The sequence below is a fragment of the Anomalospiza imberbis genome, chromosome 20, assembly GCF_031753505.1.
Source record: "Anomalospiza imberbis isolate Cuckoo-Finch-1a 21T00152 chromosome 20, ASM3175350v1, whole genome shotgun sequence".
Classification (NCBI taxonomy): domain Eukaryota; kingdom Metazoa; phylum Chordata; class Aves; order Passeriformes; family Viduidae; genus Anomalospiza; species Anomalospiza imberbis.
Window position 1 is genome coordinate 3822390 of NC_089700.1, and position 26273 is coordinate 3848662.

The window sequence follows — 26273 nt, forward strand, 5'->3', positions numbered from 1 at the left end:
GTTATCCAGATATAAGCCTTAAACTGATGAAATTCCATGAAAAGTCAGGTGGTCATCGAGGCTGTGAGGGCAAAACACAGGACAATGACACAACTGTCTCTAACACTGTGCATTCTTGGGCTTCAAACAGATTGCAGCTCTGCAGAACTAGAATCACAACCCTGCAATTACACACCTGCATTCCCATTATGCCCATGGTTATACCATGGCTTCTTTTTTCTTCACAAAATTTTCAGCTGAATTAACCTGTGTTACTGACACTTGATATTACACAGTAGCCTTTACAAGGTCATCCAGCTCAGAGGTTTCTTGTGAAACGCTGTACCAGGGAGACACGACGAGGATCAAACAGCTCTCCCAAGGCAGTGAAGGGAGGATATACATTAGCACATATCTCCATGTTTTCCAGCAGTCACTCTCTCAGACAGGCTCTGTACTCTAAGGGACCTCTGGAGACCACCCTCTGGATCTTGTTGTTTAAGGGCATTCAATGCTCATTGATGTGAATAAACTTCTGGTCATCATCCAATTCCTTCCACATTCACATATGACACATCTCACTGAGGAGAGTTCTGGACACTGACCATGGCACCTCCAGAACAATTTCATTAAGCAAAGAAGATACAAACAGTGTCCCAAGATGCACAGAAGTTTTAAAATCTCTCAGAAGCCAAATTAGACTTAATATCTAAAGTGTAGCAGTGTTTTAATTCCTTGAATTCAACAGAAACATGATGGAGGCAAAGACAGGGAATCAAAAGAAAAATCCATGAACAGAAGCTGGCATCCCCAGACCCAGTTTTTTTCTGATCCTCACGCAGTTGTACTTGAAAAGATAAATTGGATGCAGAAGAAGCTGTATTCCCATGAAAACATTTAGCTTTTGCAACAATACAAGCAGCTGCTCTCACCCTCCACTACAATCATCCATAAATGCTGGAATATTTGTTTGTGACTTTTTCAGTTACAACATTTGTATAGTGTTCCAGGCTGCCTCATATAGAATAGCTCATGCCAACCAAAACCAAATTAAAGGGGAAAAAAACCAAAAAAACCCCACACAAAAAAACCCTGAAGCACTCCAAACAACCCTGTTCTCTCCACTCCCAGAGGCAGTTGGTACAGAAGGTGAACACTGCCACTGCCCTTTGTTGATGTCTTAGTAAATGGCCTTTGATGTTTAGGTTTGTTGAACGCCATGATCCATCTCTAGAAGTCCTTGCTTTCATTATACTCAGAGGAATCTCAATGCTCCAAATAAATGGAGTTTGTGGTGTCACCTCAAGTCCCAGCAGGGACTACAATTACTAGTATGCCACATTTTTGGCAAGTTTTGTTCCATTTGAATGAAGGATGTAGACTCTGAACTTCTGCCTCCGCCCACTGGAGGAGTCAGATTCTGGAGATGATAAGATGCATCTTTGCCTTTAGTCCCACTTCTCAGAACTGCCAAATACTTGAGGTCTGATTAACTATCATTTAAGAACCCAATGTGGAATGGATAGCTACAGAAATAGCATTCTTGCACTACCCCAGCATTTTAGGAAGAGACTGCCAGATCCTTGTGGGAGCAGAGGAATCCTAAAACAATAAGGACAGACACAGCAGTTACCAATTCATAAACAGCTTCCTGGCATCTTCCAAAAGGGTTCAAGCTATGAGAAGGGGATTCTTGCAAAAACATTAACAGAAATTATTTCACTGCTTTGCTTTGCCCACGTGAGGACAGGTAAAAGATGCAGTCACACAGCATGGAACAGGCTGAACTGTACAGCTCTAACTCTGTGGTTTACTCAGTCGAGTTGACTTAACTAATTTCAAGACCAAATTTCCTCAGGCAACCTGGAAAATTCTGGATTCATACTAGCAGCTCTAATTAGGACTGAGCATTCATTGCCCCAAACATTGTCATGAAAATTGCAAGCCCAGTCTCATAGCATCATGTGCTTTATGTTAGTACATCATCAGGATCACTTGAATTTTTAGGGCTCTAAGCAGACTGAAGTATTTTCAGTTAAACAAAATACATCTATAACCTCATCACCAAAAGGGTCAATCTGGGCTTTCTGAAGAGGGGATTATTTTATTTCACACTTAGTAATTTTCATGCCTTTTCAGCATTTACAGTGAAGCCATTTGGTTTACAATAGGATATTGGGAATGCAGCCTTCTAGACTACCAGCAGTTCCATCCTGGGACTGAATGGTTGCCTACAATTCTGTGGGACAGGATTTGACAACCAGGTAGATAGGATGGAAGGAACCAGCAGCTGTTCCTAGTGGTTCTACACTTAGTTCAACAGTTTCAAGCTCTGAAGTCCACACTGGTGACTGATTCACTTGATCAAACAGAACAGAACATGCAGCGGTTCCTTTACTGGTGTGTTGCCCTGCCCAGCTTGTAAAGAGACCAAGAACATCTGTTAAAGAGCTCTTTGTGTATCACAGCAAATTCTATACCATGAGCATTAAAATAAAAATAAATAAATAAATAAATAAATAAAATAAAATAAAATAAAAAAAGAAAGAAAGAAAGAAAAGAAAGAAAAATAAAGGCAGGTCTTCTTCAAAGCCAAAGTGCTACTCCAAATTTAGAAAGCTGAGCTAGCTTTCTACCCCAGGTAGCAGTGGTTGCAGGTACTACTAGTGAGGTGCTTTGAAGGGATCACAGTTTGAATGTAGTCAGGATCAGGGAGTTTAAGAGCAATTTGAGAAGGAAGATCCAAATTATTCTCAGATTATTCATGTCTTAAAAGGAAAGAGAAAGAATGAGGTTCTCAATGCACTGTCTAGGTAAAGTAGCATAGGGTAAGGGGTAGGTACACTTGAACTTACCTCTTATAGAATGGAGAGATAAGGGAAAGAAAAAAAAATAGATACTAAGTAAAGGGATGTGTGCTGCCAATTACAAAATTACCTGCAACTCTGGACATTATTAGCAGTTTCTATTTCTTAGTGCAAATAATTTTGTATCCTAATAAGAGAAGCTTGAAATTAGGCTTCATTTTTGACACCAGAGGGAACTGACCACATAACTAAATGCTGGTTGTGATTCATGTAGGCGTGCTTTTACTTGGGTCATCTTTCTTGCATGCAATCAGAATATAGCCTCTGATTACTTGGTGTTTTGACAGGGACTGTTTCACAAAGCTGAAACAGTCAAGAGTCCAGCTGGTCAAGAGAAGGGTTAGAGAACAGTAGCAGTGTAGAAAGCCACCTACTGAGAAAGAGGCTACAAAAAACATACTGTTACCACAGAAGGGACAAATTTTGATTACTTGAAATATAAAAATAAAGCAAGTTGATAACAAAGCAAAAGGACACAGACTATTCTGCAAACAATATTTTTGTTTTCCAGTCTGTTTTAACATAAGAGCAGTGCTGACAGCATACTGCCTCCTCATTAGCTCATGGGTAGAGCTGTCAGCAGTAGGCCAGGCTGCAGGCTGAAGCTGAGGATGCCTAGACAGAACTTCACAGGCTGTAAAAAAAGCTGGATGAGGGTGCTCTGATCTGCTGACACGAGACTTGTTGATAACTGTTCACAGAGAGAATTTCTAGGAGTCTGGAAGGATGCTCATGTTGTGGCAATATTTTAAATGGAAGTGGTGGCCTGCTAGCCAGGCATCAGTCCTGAGTAAAATAGTGTAAGGGCTGACTTGATTAACAGAAAAACAGGGGGGATCATATAATTAGTACCAACCAACAAGTGTTTATCAGAAGGTAGAACTTGCCAAATGAATTTGATTTTTATTTTAAAGGGATCAAAAGTTTCTTTGCCTGCTGAAAGGTATCAGTGTCACTGAACTGGACTCTTGCACACTTCACTTGATATTGTGTAACACAACATGCAGATCAGGAAACTATGGCAGCTGAGCTTTACCATGACACATTAAATGAATTCAACCTGGCTATACAACAAATCACACGACAGAAGTGGGGATATTTTACTAAGCATAATTCTGAAGGAGTTCCTCAGGAATTTCAGCTCTACTTTCTTTAATAAATTGTTAGCAACAAGAGAGACACAAGAACCACATCCTAATGCTATAGCTTTTAGTAAATGAGGACAGCAGAGCTCACTGCTGGAATGATGTGGGTTGCTTGGCAAGTTGGAATGTTTTAGTGTCTAAGAACATAGATCTGAGTCTTACAGCCAAAGGATCCTGCTTTGGAAAGCAGTCCCTTTGGAAGGGTGACTAGACTGACAGCAAGAAGCCCAAACTTCGGGAGCTGCCAGCACAGAGCTGTAGGGAAATGGGCTCTCAGCACTGGAACAGGCAGCGAGTGCTGTCACTGCTCAATTGCAGTGTCACATCTACCCCAGACACAGCAAGTGCAGCTTTGTTGACTGCCACTCAGGAAGGCTGTTGATAAACAGAAGAGCACTCAGGAAACAGCTGCAAGAAAGATGAAGGGGCTGGGAATGATGTTTGATAACAACAGATTCAAGAAGCACACATGGGTTTGGATTTTTAGGCCAATGGCTGATTTGCACAGGGTTTTGTGCATGTACATAGGAAGACTAATTCAATTGTTATAGTTGTCTGTGTGACAAAACTGTAAAAAAGCCCTCACCAGCTGGATACAAACAGCAAACAAGGCACGTTTATTAGTAATGAGGATAATTAGCTGGAGCAATTCACCAGCAATTGTAGCAATTCTACTTTACCAAAAATTATTCAAGTCAAAATTAGATATTTTTCTGAAAACCTGTGCAGTTCAAAAAGGAACAAAATTTACGGAAGTCCAGAGCTAAAACATAGAGGTTATCAGATTAAATAAGCAGAAATGGTCTCATCTGCTCTGATAATCTGTTTGTAAATATAGTAAAATTCAAATATATATATATGCATATGTATATATATGTATTTTTACATACATGCACATATATACATATTAAATAAGAATAAATCTCAGGGCAAGTGTTTCCGTTTGTTCAAATGCTTTTTTCTTCCTGAGCAAGTGCAAAGATGGAAAAATGGCTTTAACTGCAGTGGCAAGTGGTGCTACTGAAGAGCATAAAAGCCAACTCTTCTTATCACTTGTCTATTTCTATGCTCATTGCTTCAAAGCCTAATGAAACACAATTGATATGTGGCAAGAGGGCAAGGTTTGTAAGCTTTGCTAAATTACAGAGAATTACAAAGTCAGAACAAAGCTAGAGGGCATTGCTTAAGTGCTTAATTCTCAAGAATAGAACAAACCTCTCAGGATTGCTGTTTCCAACTAGCTCTTTTTAGCAGCTAATTCTTTTAAGATGTGTATCAGTGTAGCTATTGCTCATTTGAGCTGCTGGAGCAGCTCAGACCTCATCCTGGAATGTAACCTGCAGCAAGACCAGTCACACAACCCTGCAAGCCAGGTGAAAGGAACAAGGTAAACTATATCTGCACGTGTAGCACTGGAAACTGTCACTCTCCTGCTGTTCAGGGACACCTGCCTGAACACCTGCAAGAACCATCCTTCTCTTCAAAGCACCGGGTCCCAGACACAGCTGAGGTAATGTAGCCTCTGACAGATCAGTTCTTGCCACGTTGCCATTTCCTACTGGGCATTGACTGGCAGACAACTTCACTGTAAAGAGGGCTGGGCTGTGTGTTGGGAAATACCCACTTTGGCAGGAAGAATCTTGTAAAGTTTCCAACCTGCATCATTTCCTAAAATGACTCAAGCAGCAATATTCACACAGATGTATCCTATGGCTTATTTTACACATTCCACACATTCATCAGTATAGCTGTAAAGAACATTAAAAATAAAACCTTTGCAAGCAAGGTCCATGTCTTGCAATGGAGGATCTGGTCCAATGCAAGTGTAGCTCACGTTTTCCTGCCACCAGCAGTTCTTTTAATTGAATTAGAGCCAGGTTGTAGAATCAGGAAACATATTCTCTTCTCCAAGAGCATAATGATGTAGGCATGTGTTCTTTAAGAATGCATATGTTCAACACTGGTTCCCAGGCAGGTCTGAAAGCATTGTAGCAAAATGTGTATTGGCCTGAAACTTGCCATGTTGTCCCAAAAAACAGAGGTGGATGGCCTTTGGCAAACACTGGTAGAGATAACCAGACTCCACCTGAATGCTGCTTCTAAAAGAAAATAGTTCCGTTTCCTGCCACCTAGAACAAAATTATTATCTCCTGATGGCACCTGGTGCTTTTAATGTCAACTTGTTCAGCTGTATCTGCATTATCATTTCCATAAAACTTGGGGCTGGAAAAGCCTTCTACACCTCCATTTTCTAGAATAAGTTTCTTCTCTCCACAGCAACTGTTTGGAGACTGTTTTAAAGTCTCCCTGTTCAGAGGCTTATAGGTATTTATCTTGTTTCAAGACCAAGTTTATGCCTGTCCCAGTCATACCCTTTTGCTCTTTGACTAATGCTATCCTTTGGTTTAAATGTTTCCCTTCCTGTTGTTCATTCCTGCAGTGCATTTATAGATGGTAGACTCTTTCCTTCTCTCATCAAGGGGTTTTCTAGGGATACTGGGAAATTAATAAAATTTTTTTGCACTTGTTTCAGAGCTAAATACCTGCAAACCTAGTTAAAACTTCATTCCTGCTTTTTACAATGCATCAATAGCCCCTCATCCTTCCCTGATTCCTAGGACTGCAATTGCATTTTTCCTACCTGGGCAGGTCAGATCCAGACTTTGACTGGCTCTCCCACCCTTCTCCCCCATCTGATTACACTTACCTGCCATGTACAGCAGAAATCTCTCTTGATCTGTGGACTCATAATCACATGTTTTGTCTTGCTGAATTGTATCCATTTCAATTCCATTACATTTTAAAATTCTCCATGAAAGTAAACCAATACAAATATTAAAATCACATGTATTGTTAGGAACATCATTACTCTCTAGCCTCATCTCATTTCCATGCAGCCTGGTTTGTCTCCTCCACCTGTATGGTTCTATTCTCAGAGGACAAGGCTGTTCAAACCCTTTGTGCTGCTATATTCCAGTTCTTTTGGAATGCTAGAGTGAAAAGCCCTATACTTGGGTAAGATCCTGGCAATAATTGTACAGCAACTGACAAAGAAATTCCATAGCTTTATCCATATTCAAGTATGCTGGTTTCCCTAATCAGTTCTCCCTTTGAAAGAAGAAAATCTGAATCATAAACCTACTTTTGTTTATCCTTACAGTTAATTTAAATAGAATCAATCTATGATCACCCCAGCTAGCATGTTTTTCAGCAACCTCTTTATCACATCATTAACACTTGGAAGAATCATATTTGAAGTCATATCATCCCCTGTGGACTCAGGCATATTTTGATGAGGAAGATCTATTTGATATTATATCCAGGGCTATCTGACCTCACATTGATGAGCATTTCCTCTCCAGTCTATTATCTGGGAGATTTGTCTTTGTGCAATAGTCCCCAGGAGTATATGGCTCTTTAACAACACCACACACATTTTACCCAGATATCATTCTGCTAAAAGAGAGGAGCCTTCTAGCACCAACAGGCAGAACGTTTTATCCATGCAGTCCTTTATGGGTCCTTACCAGCTGCCTTGTCCTGAGCAAAAGATAGAAAGGGGACCAGTTGTCCTGTTTTGAATTTTCTGGATAATACAGATGGATTTCAGAGAAGTAATTTAGACAAAATCAGGGTTACAAGGAAGATTGAGAAGTTTGAAGCCTCACCACAGAGTCAACCTTTTATGCTAGAACAAACAAATAACAGGGCACCTGCCATTAGCTCTGTTTGCACAAGTGTTAGACTGTGCCTCAGCCAGACACCAGCCAGAAGTGAATAGCTGGGAACGCTGATTTTATTATTCATTCACAAAACATTTTCTACCATTATGAAAAAAGAGTCTCAGTGATACCCTTGAATCTGAATCTCCAGCTTTTACTTATAAAAGTAAAACCAAGGCCTTGGAAATATTACTGTTGAAAAAAGCTGCCATATCTTTCTCTCTGAAGAAGCCACAGTTTGTTGAGCTGTGAAGTCCTTCACAATACACAAGCCACAGCATTTTTATCACCACAAAGCAGCTGGCCCTTGATACCACATGAATGTGTTGTGGGTTTTGTCTTCCGTACAAGTATTTTTAGCATTTGGGTCTTCCCTGATTTTTGGTGGACTGCACTCCCTGAGGAATAGGTGGTGGAATGACATGAACTTTCTCACATCTGAGCACCATGGGAACAGCTCTGTCCTCTGCATCCAGCCCATGGAGAAGTGTGCCATAAAAACATCATCACTAAGTAACTGACTTAAATTGCAGCGTTCCTCCCAAGCACTTGGAAACATCCTCCTGCCACACAAACAGGGTAGAGCTGATTTACAGCTTGTTTGGGTCTCACAGGTAGGAGCTGATTTAGTTTTGTCAGCTATCAGCAAGAGGGTGAGAAAAACTAGTTTTATAGGAGGGAAAACCCTTGCTGACTCCAGGCCATAAGAATGCTCTGCTCCATCCAACCAGCTCACCGGAGAGGTGTGGTTTTGGCACAGCATTGAGGAAAATTATACCAGATAAATAAATGCAGTTCTGACAGATTCCATTCCTGTCCCTGGACAAGCTGCTTCCCTTCCTTTGTTCCTCCGTTCAATAGGCACCCAGACAAGTGTCCTCAAAGAGAGCATACTGACCGTTTTGGTGGAAACAAGTCAAAAAATTAAGCCAAATGAGTGCAAGGCTTTGCACAGATAAACCCACTGGAAGGCTCTCTTGTTTACAAGCACTTAAAAAATAAATTAGTAGTGTCCCTTTCAAAGGTCCAATCAAATATCTACAGGTCCAAAAAAAACATCTCTAGGTTATACCTGTACAACTTTCTCATGCTGACAATCTCCATCTTATCTATGAGCATTTCCAAAGGGAGCTCCACGTCTGTAATCATCTTCAAAGTGATGCAGAAGTGCTCAAGCATCCACTCAGTCCCAGCATGAGTCTAGGTGGGCAGTGGGTTACTCTGATGGGCTCCAGTGAGTCTGAGCAGCGTGGAAGCAAGTGACTAGGAAAGCTCCTGCCACAAGTGGATACAACAGGAGTTCCCATAAATACTGTGTAATGGCTATGGAGACATCCCGGTGGCATTTTAATTCCTTACACAGGAAATCCAAGGCTAGAGGATAACTTCTTCCAGAATCATCATCTAGGTTTGTAGATGCAGAAAGAAGGGATCCCTTCAGAAAGGGCATACCAGCAACCTGACTTGTCCTTCTGGTCCTTGAGAATGGGAAAGAGCTTCAGGTCAGGTGTTCTGCAACAGGAATGTATCTACTCATCAACCCTCAAACAAACACATACAGCTACAATGACATGGTCTGCTCTGTGAGGAGGCAAAACACTGGGAACAAATCAAAACATGCTGCTGCCATGGGACTTGTTGCAAAGAAAAAGCATTTTATAGCTACAGATTTATATGCAGGAGCAAAGAAATATGCAGAGAAGTCATAGTTAAATTTAGGAGTTAGGAGACTATGACTATAGTCATAGGAGTTTTAGTTGAAATATTTGAATGCTTCATAAAAGAAATTGCAGGAGAGTCACACAATGTTTTGGATGAAGCAGTATCCCCTCAGGAAAAGATCCATGAGAGCTGCTCCAGGGTCCCAGTGGAGGAGTGCCATCATCCTGGCATGTGGAGGAAGGGGCAAGGTCCTGCCCTGTGGGTGTTTGAGGTAGAAAAGCCCAGGAACACAAATATTTCTGTCATTGCGGCATTTTTTACTTCACTGAGCAGTCTGGTAGCACTTCCAGATTCTTCAAATTGCCGTGAGGCATCCAACTAATTTTTTATGCTTCTCTCATAACCGAGTTCATACTGCAAGTCTGGAAACAGAGCTAGACTCCACCAGGTCCATGCTGCCCAGGGTTAAGTCTTCTCCTCACACCTCCTTTCAAGCACAAGAACGTGCTCCCGTTCCCTAGTGGCAGCAGGACTTTGGCATAGCTTGCAAAACACTTTGCATGTTTCCAATAGCAGGTGCAATAGAAACATTATTTACCACTATATTTTCCTGGCATCTTTCCTAGATCTTCCACGGAGCAGATGGAGAATGAGCAGCACTAACGCTGAGCTGTGGGTGCAATCATTCACACATGCCTAATACTCCTCTGAGTAGCAATCACTGCTCTCAGTACAGAAAAGTGTGCTTACCATCACTACTACAAGAGCCAGAGGCCTTGCTCAGCAATCCAGAAAACACTGTTCACAAGTGCTCCCTGGCCACTTGGAAGGGGCTCCTTGCTGCCACGAGCTCAGAGAGACCAGGGCTGAGAGTTACAACACAAGAGCAGTGATGAGGAAAAATATGTGAAGTATTTTCCTGCACCCCCAGGGGACAGGTCACAGTCCTATTAGCATGAAGCAAGAGAAGGGGGGGAGAAGGCTTTGAGTATTGTAACCACCTACAGGACAAAGGAAATGCTCTGTTTCTTGCAGAACAGTGTGAGCAAGCAGATGCATTAGAAGTCCCAAGTCTCACATCCTCTGCGATGCTTCCTGAGCTTTTGTTTCCCATCTCCCAGGAGGCTGAGAGCACATGCCCTGCACACAATGATCCAGGATTGTGGGCTCAGCCTGCGAGGGCAGCAGCAGGTGCAGAGCACACCTTCATGGGGAATGTTCCACTGGGTGTAGCCATGCACTGCCCTCATGGAACACAAGTAAGGTTTTCCTGGATCAGCCCCAGTTTCTTCTGTCAGAACAAATACAAGGGTAAAAATACAAAAAGAAATTTGAAAGTATTTGTATAGTGAAGCCTATTACACCACCTCAGTCACAGCAGTTTAAATGCATTTCCTGGTGAATGCTGGCATTCCTTTCCCATGTTTACTGGGTTCCCAAGCTAATACCCTGCCGTTTTCTGGACCCACTGATTTTGTTGTGGCCAACCCAACCAGAAAGGCAAAGAGAATATCAGTCACTTCCACTGGGGCCTCATTGTCCCTAAGGAAAATTGTGGGAACAAACACCTATCTTTGAGAAAGGGCAATGCAAGACCCGTTCATGTTCTCTCCTTCCCTTCCCTCTTTGCTTCCTTCCAGCCTTTGAAGGTTCAGGTGACAAACCGAGCCATGAGGCGTGGGACAGGGCACAGCCAGGTCCTGCCTTCCCCTATAACCACAGCACCGTGCCTGCTCCTCCTGAGGGCAGGCAGCCCCCTCTCCTGGTGAAGGGCTACCTGCATCTCCAGCTCACCTATGGACAGAGTTCCATAAGGACCAAGTTTCCCAATCCCATGCGAGTTCATCTGACAAGCACAGACTGACTTCTCTGCACATAACCAACAATCTCCAGACAAAAAGCAAAAATAGGAAAAAATTACAAGACAGGATGTAGTAGATCTTTCATCAAAACCAGATTGCCCTCACCCTGCAGTTCAACCAGGCCAGGTTAGTTTACAAATATTCCTTCTAGGTGAATGAAGTGCTTGGAGATAAAAGGAGTGCTGAGTTATCTGCATTTCAGTCAGGCCTATTGGATGGTGGGGCCCCATTCTTCACACACACACACACACACACACAAAAAGTGAAAAACTACCACTGTCGCATGTGGCTCTGTGTAGGTTCAGAAAACACAAGGTGTGGTAGGAATCCTCCCATGGCAGATGGGGGCTGTGACAGAGCAATTAGATGACATCCTAAAGGTGTCACTCTAAGTCTGTAGCACAGCCAAGGACTGGCTAAAGATGCCAAATACCAGTGACACTCCTGTGTTCTTCTCGGGAGATCATCTAAAAATCAAGGCTATAAAAATTCACTTGGGTGATACAGGCATGGATGAAAATGCATTTCCTGGCAAATTCCATCCCTACCTCCATTTTTCAGAAGCTCTCCCCGTCCATCCCTCCCCTGACCTCTAGTGGCTTAGGCTCTGTTCAAAGAGAAGATTTACTAAGCTCAAGTGTCTGTGCTAGTCCTGACCCAGTAAAACACAGTCTTTCTCTACTGAGAATGAGTGTATAAAAAGGAACTGAATCCTAGCCACCTTCAAATGACATTTGGAACTTGTAGAGTTTGAACTAGACAAGCCTGGTTTGTTTTTACTATTTATAAGCCTGTTCCTGCAGAAAGCAAAGGCGATTTTTCAGAGGAAATATTAACCTTGGCCTAGCCCTTTCTAAGCTCAAGCATGTGCAAGTTTCTAAGGGATTTGTCTGTTCCTCCTGCAGACTAAAGGTAGGAGGGAAAGAGTAGAGAAGGTGCCTTACAAACCCAGATAACACAGGGACAGGAGAAGCTGGGACAGAGACATGCACCAGCTCAGCAATGGCCAGTTAAAACAATCATGTTCCTGTAACCCAGATGTGGCTGCCTAGGAAATATTCTCACACAGGTAAAGGGGTGCAAACATGGCATGCTTTAATTCTGGGCTTTGGGTGGAGGGTGCCATGGACACACAAAGTCCTCTTGGCTTCTGCAGGGTGTGTAGGACACTTCATAAGTCTGGATACTTTATGAAGCACTAAGACTCGAACCAGAACATGCCCAATATCCAGTTTCTTTGCTGAATTAATGCACTGCTTAGAAATACAACTACAAGGTCATTGTGCCTTAGCAATCAAAACTCTGTGGCACAAATACAGACATGCCAATGTGTGGGAAAGACTACAGAAGAAATTGATTCTGCATTTTCTAACCAGGAATAATTCCAGGTAGTCAATGGCTCATAAGTTGCTATTGACTTAGAAATGGATTTCCCATAATCTCCTTGTACAGAGGATGTGGTAAATAGCAAGAGAAAAGTGGGAAAAGGAATCTGGAGAAGATGTGTTATTGCTCAGTAAAAGACAAAGGAGGTGTTACCTGTATTTTTAACTCCAAGGACCTGCTCTCCTTCCCAGATTCAAGTCTGGAATTTCAGCCAAAAAAGCAGATCCCAGACTACCGTCAGAGCCCTTCCAGGTGATGTCTAAAACATTAAGATACCAGCAGGAGTCCCTGCATGCACTTGTCAGTAATGCTAAGAATAAAACCATTTGCAGGATTGAGATCCGCTTGTGAATGGAAAGAGAACAAAAATTTTCCTCTGAATTTCTTTGCAATCAGTTTTTCAAACCCTCCCTGTCCCTGGCATCACACAGGGTTCCTTGAGGTAAGTAGGAATTATCTTCCACTACAAAATACGTTTTCTGATGTCAGAATAAAAGATACATAGGTGGAAGCTGATGCAACAGACCTCCAGTTTGCTTTCAGCTGCACATTAGTCACACACCTGCAGAACATCCAGGTGTCACACAGGACTTGTCAGGTACCACTGAATATCACATATGTAAAAAATAAATCATCCAAGGTGAGGGCAGAGGGTGCATGGAGGAGCACAAAGTATTCCAGCCTTCCTACAGAAATTACAAAAATAGAAGTGTTGGTTAAAACTGTTGGTTTTACATCAATTCATTTTATTAGTTTGCCTTTATCCATGAACTTTCCTAGAAGAGATTGTTATTTTCAACTTTCTTCTACCCAGCCCATTGAGATGGGTGAGAGCCACTATATTCTCCTCAAAGCTAAAGTTTCTTTCTCACCAGCTGATCATCAGCCCAGGTTTGCAGAGTGGAAACCAAGCCAGAGCTGTTGAGGCATTTCCAGCTGCTGTTGTTCAGATCACTTTGTGCTGTGACCATCCCAGAACTTTCCTGAGCTCTTGCATTCATATCTTCAGAAACTGGCAACTCCCATATCATTCACCAGGAGAAGTGGTGCTTCGATTCGCTTTGGTGCACTGTCATCTGACTTCTCTGAGGCAGAAACATGATGCAGGGTAAGCTGCAAATTGACTCAGGGCTCTACATAAACTGCAAGTTTAAGATTGGAAAAATAAGAAAAAGGCTGTTAAATAGTCAGGAAGTTGTTCTGTTGCATGGTGCCATGCAGTTTGACATACTGATCAGATGAAGGCAAAAGCAAGTCCTACAAGGTTCCAGGCAAAATCTCCTGGATGTGCCCATTTATGAAACCAGGGGTGATACAGCCCAGTGTTAGACATTTTGGAGGTTACACAGCTCCAGAGCACATGAAGAACAAACACCTCTGGCCATCCTCATCCTCACACCCCAGAACCCGGGAGAAAAGGAAGCTGCAAGAACATTTGACATCTCAAAGATTGCTGTGAAATAACTGCCATTCATGGTGAATCAGGTTTGCATGGCTCTGTGTGCTCAGGCTGGGCCTGTATTACATTTGCATGAAGCACATCTTTCTCCAAAGCAGATCATTGCCCTTCACAGCCCAGCTGGCACTCGCTGCCCCAGCAATACCTGAGTATCTCTTCTAGACTGTGATGCCTCCTCCCTTTGTTCATCTCTCCTGCTAAATAAATTGTGAAGGGAAGAATCTCTTGCTTTGATTTCTATGCAAGTACAATCTGAACACTTTTTGTTATTGCAATTAAATTCTAGAGCCCTGCAAATTGGTTACCATGCTTTAAAGCATGAAGATGAATCTGTACTGACTTTATTTCCAAATCGGTTCCTCTCAGCTGTTATTGCTTCTGGCTACATCAAAGTTAGGATAGAAGCACCCACCCAGACTGACACCTTGGCTCAGCTTCTAACCCCACAGCCAAACTCCCTGATGCTGGGCTGCCAGAGAGACTGGAGGGGGTGCAAGGCACTGCACAGTCCCCCCCAACCAGCCCAGGTTCCTGATGTCAGTTTGCAGGTTGCGCTTGGGACTCTCAAGGCAGCCCAAGTTCGAGGTGGGGGCAGGTTGGGTCTGGGTTAAATCCTTCGCCATTCGGATTTTTGGAGGCGGCCGCCCACTCAGGGCCACAGGCCCCTGAACAGCAATGCCAGCCCTTTTCCCTGAGAAACAAAATTCACCCTCCGAGGTTCCTGATGTCAGTTTGCAGGGTGTGCTTGCGACTATCAAGGCAGCCCAAGTCCCAGGTGGTGGCAGCCTGGGTCTGGGACACATCCTGCGCTGTTCAGAATTTCAGGAGGCGGCCGTCCATTCAGGGCCACGGGCCCCTGAGCACGAACGCCGGCCCTTTTCCCTGTGAAACAAAACTCACCAGCCCAGGTTCCAGATGTCAGTTTGCAGGGTGTGCTTGGGACGCTGAGGGCAGCCCAAGCTCCAGGTGGTGGCAGGTTGGGTCAGCGACATGTACTGCACCATTTGGATTTTTGGAGGCGGCTGCCTATTCAGGGCCACAGGCACCTGAACACCAACTCCGGCCCTTTTCCCTGTGAAAGAAAACTGGCCAGCCCAGGCTCTGATGTCACTTTGCAGGGGGCGCTTGGGACTGTCAGGGCAGCACAGGTTTGAGGTGGTGGCAGGTTGGGTCTGGGTTACATCCTTCGCCATTCGGAATTTCAAGAGTCGGACGCCCATGAATTGCCACAGGTCCCTGAACACGAACTCCGGCCCTTTTCCCAGTGAAAGAAAAGTGGCCAGCCCAGGTTCCTGATGTCAGTTTGTAGGGTTCCCTTGGGACTGTCAGGGCAGCACAGGTTTGAGGTGGGGGCACATTGGGTCTGGGACATATCCTTGATTGTTTGGATTTTTTGGAGGTGTCTGGACACTCAGGGCCACAGGCCCCTGGAGACAAAGAGCGGCCCTTTTCCCTAGGAAAGAAAAGTGGCCAGCCCAGGTTCCTGATGTCAGTTTGCAGGGTGCTCTTGGGTCTGTCAAGGCAGCCCGGTGTACAAACCTGCATTTTCAGGCTCTGAACCAGCCCTGTGCTAACAGCAGAGGACTATTACTGACCTTCCACTACAGCTCTCGGACTGGAGTAGACAGAAATGGTGCATTCAGCCTGTAGGACCCACCGGAGGCCTTGTGCCCCAAACTGGCCAGACTGGGGTCAGCTGGTCATTGCTGAGCAGCACCTGGGCATGGAGAGCAGAAGAGTTTCACTTCAGCTTAGGAAATCCAGCTACCACTGGAATCCAGCTACCTCTGACTTCCACGGATGTTGATGCCAAGTGTTTTGAGTTGTTACACCCTCCCACCCCATTTAGACCACCTTTTCTTTGCACCTTTGTCCCTAAACATCTGAACCCAGAGCCACAACCTGCATTATATGAATGAAAAAGGTGCCTGTGTTCATCAGTACTGGCTCAAGTTGGGTTTTAGGGGAGATTTCAACACAAGCTTAGCACCAGCTGCCCAACTGAGTCCTCTTCTGAGCTCTGAGGCTAATTTCTGAAACTCCTGAGAGGATTTCATCCAGGGTCTATTAGCCATTGTACAGCAGGAGGTACATTACCATGGAACAACAACTCCAAGGAAATAGTTCAGATTTACAGTGCAACTGAACAGAGTAGGAAGTTAAGTAGTCCCAGGTGTAGCCTGAGTAAGTTCCTTGTAACAGAAAGCAAAAAAAACCCAGAGTGAAAACTAAAAAAGAATGGCTCCTGAAAGGTGTACGTCTTTCAATCATTTTCCTATTTAATATTAAGAATTGTATATTTTATCCAAATTTTTACCCTAGTTCTATGGGTGCACAACAAATAGGCTTTAACACACTATATACATGGATAGAAATATAAATGCATTTGCAACTAATATTGTACACACATAGAAAATTACAACCTTCTAAGTGAAAAATTATTTACCAAAACATTTATGTGCTGTTGTTTGTAAGTTTTTACTACTGTGAAATACTGCTTAGTCTAGCATACACACAGAAATATCATGTGTGGGTCATAGTCCTGCAGTGTCATGAGGAAGTGATGCTAAATGTTTATGAGTGAATTGAGTGGTCTGGGTGACAAAACTCTGGAGCAAAAACCAGCAGGGAAAAAAGAGGAGCGGGGGGAGAACCAACTAATTAACCAACCAACCAACCAAAAACTTAAATGACATACCCACAGGCTTTAGCAGTCAAAAGAAAATAAATATAAAATGGGAACAACGTCAAGCACGTACAGCATTGTGCACTCAAGATCACATTACATGGCTGAGGAAACACTGGGAAATACTGCCCAGAGCTCTTTACCCTTCCTGGGGTGCCATCAGCATCCTTGAGTAAGGTTCAGGTGGAGATCCCCACCTGTGGGAGAAGGCAGCACGAGCTCCTGTACTGTGACACTGCTTTGGGGAGCTGCTGCTCTCAGCCCAGGCAAGGAGGGGAAATCTCTGTGTCTTGCTTTCCTTTTCCACCTCACAGAGCTCACTGGTGATCCCTAAATTGGTGCAAATCTTGTGGTACCCTGCACTGGCAGGAGAGTCAGCAGCACTTATCTCTGCTTGCCTAGAGTCACCCAGAAAACCAGTTTCTCTACTGTATAACATCTGAATTTTTAGAGCTGCAGCTATGAAAAAAATGCTCTCCAGGGCAAAGCAGACTGACCAAAACCCAGGTGGATGTAACCAAAGTGCCTCAGTGCAAAGGCATAATCCCTTGACTCCTTGGTACACAGCAAAGTGTGGCCCAAATGTCTCTTTCTAGAAAGGAAATGTGGGAACTGGGCAAAGCTGCTGTGGCTGTGTCAGACAGGAGAGCCCTGCACAGGGCCAGGGGAGCCAGGCAGGAACACACAGAGCCTCTTCATCCAAACTCCTGTTCTGCCATCAGGGAGGAAGGCTCCCTCCGTGGGAAGATGCAGCTTCAAAGCACGGAGTGGCACGAGTTGAGACACAAGATTGTGGGTGACAGTCACACAGGTCCCAGAAAGGGCTCCCAGTGAATCTGTGGAGATGCCCATCGAGGGATGAGGCAGTATCACGCCTGCTTCAGGTCACAGATTTTTTCCCCAGGGTCTCTGCATTTCAAAAGCCAAGTTCTCACTGTTGCAATTACAATATAATTTGCATACAAACCATTAAAAACAAACCCATTACAAGCTATTAACAGAAATAATAGATGAAATTCCTCCATTGCATCTTCATGATCTTGACTGTTATCTGTCCTGCTTTTCTTAGATAATTTGAATTTGTATAGGAATGCTTTTCATCCTCCAACTGTTCTTCCCTGCCTCTCACTAAAGCACTCATGCATTTTGGGGTCCCAACATGTGGTTGATGTGTGCATTGAAACAAATTTACCCAAGGCAAAATCAACATTTTTGATCTGCACATCATATAGAATCTCATCTGCAGTGCCATCTACATAAAGTTAAATACAACAGAGACATTTCTTTTCCAAGTCTATGCTCCAAACCTCACTGCACTCACTGCTCCAATTCCAAGTTCTGTACAAGGCAGCAAGCAAACCCTGCACAATTGTCCTCTGGAAATAAGCTCAGTTGCATTTAGAGCAAAGGAAAGTACCTCTGGGATGAACTTCCTTAGCTGGATGGAGGAGCAATGCCTCTGTGTGTTAGTAGTGAGGCTGGTTGTGAAAAGAAGCCTGATTTGTGATTGTGTTTGTGAAAATGCTCACTGCAAATGCTGCTTATGTGTGCTGACCCCTTAAATGCAATTACTGACTATGATTACAGCTCAGATTGATAATATGTTGTGTTTAGCCTTCAGGGAAATAATCAAGAGCAGAAAACTACATGGAATTGTGTCTTACTGAAGCTGGAAGGTAGTCTGCTTTGGGCTGACATAAAATGCTTCTATTCTCACCAAGGGGAGATTCTGAGTATTCTATACTCACCAAGGGGATTCTGGGTGGCAAAAGACTTAAGAGGCATTAAAGCAAAACAGTGGATCTATATAGGCTAAAGTAAATCCCTCCTGAGTAATCAGAGCAGTGTCTAGGCCGGACAAAGCCACCACAGTTTTCCTTTTTACTGGGGCAAAATCAGATTCTTTGGCTGAATAGCGGAACGAGTCCGTTCACACCAAGGGCTCCCTCAAAGGTGGAGCATTGTTTGGAGCCCAGCATCTGCTCTTGTGCTTCATCAGGGCTCCAGCAGGGAGCACATCCACACCCGTCACCAGGCCATAGCAGTCTCTTGGAGAAGCCATCCTTGGGGGCAGTTCCAGGTGGAGCCTGTTCCCTGCCAGCCTGGAACAAGCTGTGGAGATGCAAACACTGTTACACATACAGGGCTGCACCTCAGGAGCAGTGATGAACATGAACATTGCAGATTTACACCTAGGGATATCCCAGAGAGCCTCTGGAAGAACCCTGTGTCTCTACTGAGACTGTTTTGCTTTAAATGTGATCCACTCAATAATCTCCTGCCTTGCCTCTGCCCATTGGGATCCTCCAGGGGTGCCAAAATTTAAAGGAACAGTTAGCAGACAAAAAAGCAAAAGGCCTGATTCGAAGACATTCCTCTATGATAGCACAGGTGTTTTACTCTCATCCCATTCTGATGCTCTGTTGGAAGTCACAGGACTTCCTCATCACAAGGAAGACAAAGGCTCAGGGCTCTGATAAACAGCTCCTCACATGTGGTTGCCAGTACAGTATTGCTGTCAGTAAAAGTCTGAACTGCTTCTGTGTCACAACATTTAGCCTGTCAGATTAATGATACACTTTAATGCTCTGAAACTCTTAGAAGACAGCAAGGACTAACTTAAAAATAAGCACAATGGGAGTTAATTTCTGCAGCATGAAAATATCGCCTCAAATTGTAGTTCCACACACAGTGAAGGTATTCTCAAATGCTTGGGATTGCTCCTCATGGCAAAGTCTCTCCATATGGCAGATAAGAAGCAGCTGAAAGGGAAGAACTGTGCTGCTCATGGGCTTTGTAAGTCAGGGCAGTGGTATAGGATGAAGATACCTAGATAATGAATTTCCTGTTCACAGTTTGGAGCAGCCCAGTTCCAAAGAAAGAACTCCTCCTACAGAACTGCTGCCAAGAAACCTTGAGTGAATCAGCCTCAGACACATCCTGTCCATATTCTGACAGAAGCTCTAAAATTATTAATGACAGAAAATGTGGCTTTATTGAAGTCTTTTTCCATTGGTTTCTCCTTGTAGGACTTTATCCTGGGTCCCAAGGTGTTTCCCATTAGACAACCATTTAAGCACTGCAAAAATCACTGAGAAAACCCAGGAGGAGCTCCTTGGACCACATCTTTCAGATGTTTAAAACAGCCTAGTTTAGCTTGGAATACAATATTCACTATGCCCTAGAAGGATGGATGGAGCCACTCTAAAACATCAATAGTACAGTCTCCCTGTCATTTAAGCAATTACTTCATTTCTCTTGCTACTGTCTGGAAAATAAATCCTTCAGCAACGATGGACCTGAGCTTTGGGCTGTATCAGGACTTTATTCCTGTTGTTTTCTCACTCAGACTTTACCTTTCTGCTCTGCATATCACAGCCAAGGTTTATCCCAGAGGTCATTGTTTTAATCAACATTTTTAAATCTCTATGAATAGAAAACACTACATTAAGTGTCAGGGCTTTTTTTCTCTCTTTTTTTTAATAAACTGATATTCTGTTTCTTTAATAGGTTTAGTTCTCACTAGTGTTCAATTCTTACTCATTTGTTAAGTCTAATTAGTCAGTATTTAAATGTGCCATGCATTAATTTGGCCACTGCTCAAATCTCACACAGATTTCATAGGAAAATGGATTATTTGAATTTTAAACACAGTCTGTTCCACCAATTCTGACATATCAAGCAAACTCACAAGCCATTACGGCCATAAAATGCTGGTTGACCTAACAGCCTGCATCAGTATGGAGTGAAAAAGCTGTTTATGTTGTTAACTGATGCTCTGAAGTGAGAGCTGCACACTGTAGCTGATTCTGTATCATTTGATTTGTCCAAGATTTGGGTGAAGCCCAGATGCTTGGCTACTTCAGCCTCAGCACAGAACTGCTGGCCATCAGACAGAGAAGCAGAGCCTCGAGACTGCCCAGAGCCAGGACTCACTGCAGCCTTCTCAGAAAACAGATCATCCTGCCTGCTTCACCTGTTTAGTATGGTAACGAAGTCATTTTAGCTAATGGGCTTTAAATACATCTTTTAGGGTAGTCTAGACAACTCCTTAGCATTGTCATCAGGGCAAGGAGGGATCTTCTGTATTTCTGTGCCAAGCTGTGTTGGAGCAAAGACAGAGGCTGATCAGAGCTTGAGGCAATCAGTTGAAGACAAGCCTAAGCCCCCACTCCTCCTCTCACTGGTGGAGTTTACCTGTCTCTGTCAAGTTTACCAAGGCTTTTTGCCTTCACTCAGAACAGTCAAATTCTCCTTTTAGCGCTGAGGGAGCAGTTGGACACACCAGCCTTTCCAGGCTCCCCCACTGCCTCTGGCACACAAACCTGTGGCCATTAGCTTGTCTAGACAGGGATGTTGGGGTGGCAGCTGGGCTGCTGATGTTGGCATAGGAAAAGGAAAGTGCATTTCAACACAAGTCTGCTCTGCCTCTGCTAATGCACTCTGGTGGCACAGCACAGCCACTGTCCCTTCAGCCAGGCTAGACCAGGCCACAGGGACTCTGGGATCTGGGCTGAGCACCCAACTTACATTTCCTTGAACTGCAATAGCTTTGTTGTAATTCAGCACGACAGCACTTTCCAAACACAGCAACCTGTGAAATAAATGTTTCAGGGTTCAAATCAGGGCTGGTCTGACTCCTTTGGCAACACATCCTCCTCCAAATAAGTGCAGAAATTAAAGGAGAAAAGCAAGTTCACCCAAACCATGGCAACAGTCCAGGACAAGGATGATTAATAAAATCACCTTAAGGTGAAAAAACACAGGACTGCCGAGATCTTTGCAAATAACAAGCTCTGCAGTTCCACCACTGAAGCTTCCACAAGGCAGCAGTGTTCAGAAGTGTGACAGTATCCTCACACTGGGCAACAGCAAATGAAAGGGAACCTTCCAGCTCTGCCTCTCTACACAGGGTCAGAAAAAAACAAAGGACAAGAGCAAAGTGGGGTTGATTGGCTGCCATCGTTTTTAAGCATCACTGACTTGATAGTTCTTCTGAAAATGAACACGGGACCAGGCAGAGAAGGGACTTGGCAAATCATCCACAAAACTTTTCACAACACTGCCCTGGCAATGGGATCGGTTCCATCTATCAGCATGATGTGAAAACTGATGAACTTCTTCAGGTTCTACGGACCCAGAGATGAGCAAATAAAAGATTTCTCTTTAGTTCAATAGTGAAATTGAACATACACACGAGAAACTGGGGAGTGGGAGAGACAAATTTTCAGAGTGGGGAGGTGTAGAGACAGATTTGCTTGGGGATAAATGAGGTTTTTCAGGTGCTTAGAAAGAGCCTGTAGCTTTTGACTGAAGAGCTTTCCAGCCCAAATGAAGTATTTTACTTTGCCTTTGTATTATGCAAGACTCATGTAATTTTAAATTTTTTTCCCCATTTCAAAATTCATACTTCTTAAGTAAAAGTTTTTCAACTGGCAGTCTTAAGGTAAAATGCTTTGGTATTTTAAAAGTGCTGTCCTTTATCCTTTTGAGTTAAAATTATTTGCAAACTGCTTCAAAGGCTGGCATAGCTGGTCAGGCATGTAGTGTTTCTTGTTGCAGTCTCAGTCTCTGGGATTAAGGCACAATGCAGCATGGACACATCCTTTGTATTTGTGTCTGATAACATTTTTTAAGTTATCAAGGACTTTGAACACTCAATATATAAGGACACCCTTGCAATTTCTGGTTTGGTCTATTTTAAAACTTCTTGTCAGCACAACAGGACTAAGAGGCCTGAATTTAAGAGGAATGACAAAGAATGGCTAAAGCCCCCCGTGTTTGAATCCACCCCATTGTGCCTTTACTGTCCAGGATTTTCCACAACTGTCTTTCCAGCACAGTCTTTACCTGGATCTAATTGAGCTGGTAAGTTGCAAAGAAGAGCCAGAAGAGCTCTGTCTGATCACTGCAGCAGAGATGAAACCAAAGCTCTTGTATCACAGGCCACTGGGTTTTCTTCCCTCAGCTGCTGATGCAAACAATTTACTAATGAGGGAAAGCCCAACTTCTGTTCACGAAGAGAGAAAACACCAAGGGTTTGGTGGTTCTGTCCAAGAAATGGACAGTGACAAGAGAGCAGAGCCATCACTTTGTTGTGCTGCCAGGTGATGGGACTGGGAGCGAGTCACTGAGTCACTGCTCCTTCCCGAGCTCTGTGCTCACTCCTCTGCACGGCTGAGGCACAACCACAGCTTTCCCCTCAGCACCCGGGGCAGTTTCCCCATAAAATGTAGGGAAAAAATGCACCTTCCAGGGCAGAAGAGAGATTTGAGAGAAGTCACTGGGAGACAATGAAATGCACAGAAGGCAATGGCTGTGAGCATCTGCTCAGGCAGCCCCTACAGCCCTTGCTGGACACCTCCACCTCTGCTGCTGCTGCCCACCAACAGCCAGCCCTGCACTGCCACCACACCTGTGCCCGAGGAGCAGCTCATCAGCATCACAATCACACTGACCTCCAGAAATACCAGCTTTTCCCTTCACTCTCTGACTATCAGGAAGCATTTGGAAACGCTGATAGAAGAAAAAGGGGGGAAAAAAATCTTTCTCTTCAGAACAATCCCAGCAGGAGCCTTCTGTGTCTCCCTCTGAGAAGAACTGGTTTTGTGGGGAACCACACAGTGCAACAGGCAGAGGCAACAAGCAACACCCTCCACAGCTTAGACACTGGCAAGCTTCCATGCTGTTCCCAGTGCTGCAGAAGATCTGCCTCTCAATGCATCCCCCACCAGACCCCATTTGAGAAGCCTGTGGGAAGCAAAGGCAGACAATTTGATTGTCACTCACCCAGACCAATCAGTGCCAAAATTAGTCCAGAGCTTAGATTTCTAAACTGCTTTCTCTATCGTCACCAAAACCTACTTTTCAAGCAACACTTGCCAAGGCTTCAAATCTCAACCAAACAAATCAATCTAAATGATGAAATTGGAAAAAATAGAAACTGAAGAAATCTTATAAAGCACAAAGGTGTTCTACCACACAGGCAGAGGAGGCCACAGGTAGAGGAAATACCCTTTGCTGTCTGAAGTGGGAAAATGATGAGCTATGGGATGTGTTTTTCAATGGAAGATCAAGTTTCCATTACCCTTGTCATTCATAGGTCAAAGTCATCGAAACTCTACAGCAAAAAGGAAAGAGATGCACCTGCGCTACCAGAGAGTGAAGGATGAGGACAAAGATAGAGAATCAGACACAGAGAGGCCTTTGACATTCCTCAGGAGAGAAAGGCTTTTCCATGGATTTAAATTAAAACTGTGCAGAGAGCACTTTGCTGGTAAGCGAGACGGCTGCCATTAGCATGAACAAGCTTGTCTGACACATTTTGTCTGTGACCCTTTGCTGTGACAGGGAAGGCAGAACCTCGCCAGATTGTTGTGGCTGAAAAATTATAAATCACCAGGAGAGTGGTGAAATGAAATAATTTAAAACAATATTTTTCAATCCACTTACCATTAAGGATTCAACACCAACATATATTTCCTTTATAGAAACAGGGGGAAGTTTCCTTTTGCCCAGCTTAATGTATTTGGTTTGTGCAGCAAGGTTTTGGTAGCAGGGGTACAGGATGGCTTCTGTGAGAAGCTGCCAGAGAGTTACTGTGTCTGAGGGAGCCAACTCCAGCTGGCTCCACGATGGACCCACTGCTGGCCAAGGCTGAGGCAAACAGCCTCACGTTCAGCATGGCATTTGACCCAATGCATCTGATACCAGCCAAGGGCATCGGATGTCTCTGATCCAGATTGCTTCCACACTGAGCAGCAGAGCAGGACAGTGCTGGGTGCAGGCCTGGCCAGGAACAATGACTCCTCTGCGTTTTCCATGACCTTCTCACCCTTTGGACTCTATGGCAGCTGCTGACTTAGCAGGCCAGCCACTGCCAGGGTTGAACACTGCCAGGTACCAGAAGGATTTATGCTCTCAAGTTAGCTGCCTCTCCCTTCCATAACAACAGCAGCATGATCTCCCAAACCGAGTTTGCCCAGCAATCCAGGCTGGGTCTAGCACTGTATCCTGTATGTGACAGTACACCATTCCATTGCCAAAACACTCCCTAACCCCTCCAGCATGCTTAATGATGAATGAAGCACTAAATTTGTTCTCAGTAGTTAAACACCTGAGGCAGATACTGTATGACATGAGAGATGAGGGTGCATTGAACTTGTACCAGGCCCCAGCTTTCCCCTGTTTGCATGGCCAGGTGTGTGATAGAGGTGTCCAGCACAGACCACATCAGCATGATTCAATGGAGTTCCCATCACTGTGGTGCAATCCTGGAGCACAGCCTCTCCTGCAGAGAGGAGAGCAGACGTAGGCTCAGATAAGCATGTTTCAGAAGGAAACAGGAGTATTTCCACCTAACTTTGTTCTTTAAATGTGTGTGAAGACATAAACACTTGGTGTTCTGGAAGAGGACAGCTGTTGCTCCCGTGCCACGAGCGGCTGTTCCTTAGGGAGTCAGCAGCTCTCCAGAGCACCTGGGACCTCTCCAGCTTTCAGCCTGCTTCCTGCTGGGCAGTCTGCTCCGTTCATATCTGATCCTGTTCCCTCTGAAGTGAGGGAGCAATGAGCACAAGCACTGGCTACTGGCCCAGGTCCCTCAGGCCAGCAGGCACCGTCTGCTGGGAGCAAGGGGCACCCCTGGAGAGGGGCTCGGCTGGAGAACGGTCCTGACCATCACTGTCAAAGGCTCATGCAAACCCCCCAGGATCACAGCCACACACTCTGAAAAAGGCAGAACTTTAACAGGAAAGTGTTAGTTCAACTGAGTCTTCTGTGACTCTGAAGTCAATCATCAGTGTTAGCATCACAAATTACCAGCAACTCTAGATTGTTAGTTCTCCTTAAGGTCTCAAATGTCCATGGGTAATGGATGTGAACCCAGATTCACTTTATGCAGGAGCTGAGACCAGCTTTCACCCATAAACTAATCTCAGAAAGCTAAACCAAAAAACTACAGAAAAAAGTTTTGATTAAATCTAACTGTCAAATCCACAAGAATGATGTGGATCAGCTCAGCACAAGCTGAGCTGTGCTGTACAATGAGCCCCTCCCTTCCCAAGCAGAACTATTCAGCAACACTGAAGATTCCTGAAATCTAATTAATTTAATTATTAGGATGTTGTTCAGGAAAGAATATTTCATGCTAATGTCAGACACTGGAGTTGCTTGCATTGCTTCCGAAAGAGCCTCATGCAGCAGAGTCCAGTATTTTGGCAGTCAGCAGTAACAGGTATTACATGAGAGCTCAGAAATCAGTTCTTTCCTGTGATCTCATCCCCCTGATGAACAAACCCTTTAATTAACCAAGCAGTGCACTTGGCTCACTCCTGTAGCAGCACCACTCACTGATTGTGTGAAGAAAAGCTGCTGCAGAGAGGATGAGTCCGTGAAAGAAAGAGAAAACTGCCCTGCAATCTTTCAGGGAGATTATACAACTGCATCAAAATTAAACTGACATTAATCCAATTCTCATTTCACTGTTTGCCAACAAGAGCTCATGTGT

General features: G+C 44.1%; 1 protein-coding gene across 1 annotated transcript in view; it reads right to left on the bottom strand.

The window, feature by feature from the left end:
* SPNS3 (SPNS lysolipid transporter 3, sphingosine-1-phosphate (putative)) overlaps positions 1 to 26273 on the bottom strand; it is a 59232-nt gene that overhangs the window by 937 nt on the left and 32022 nt on the right. The window lies entirely within an intron of this gene.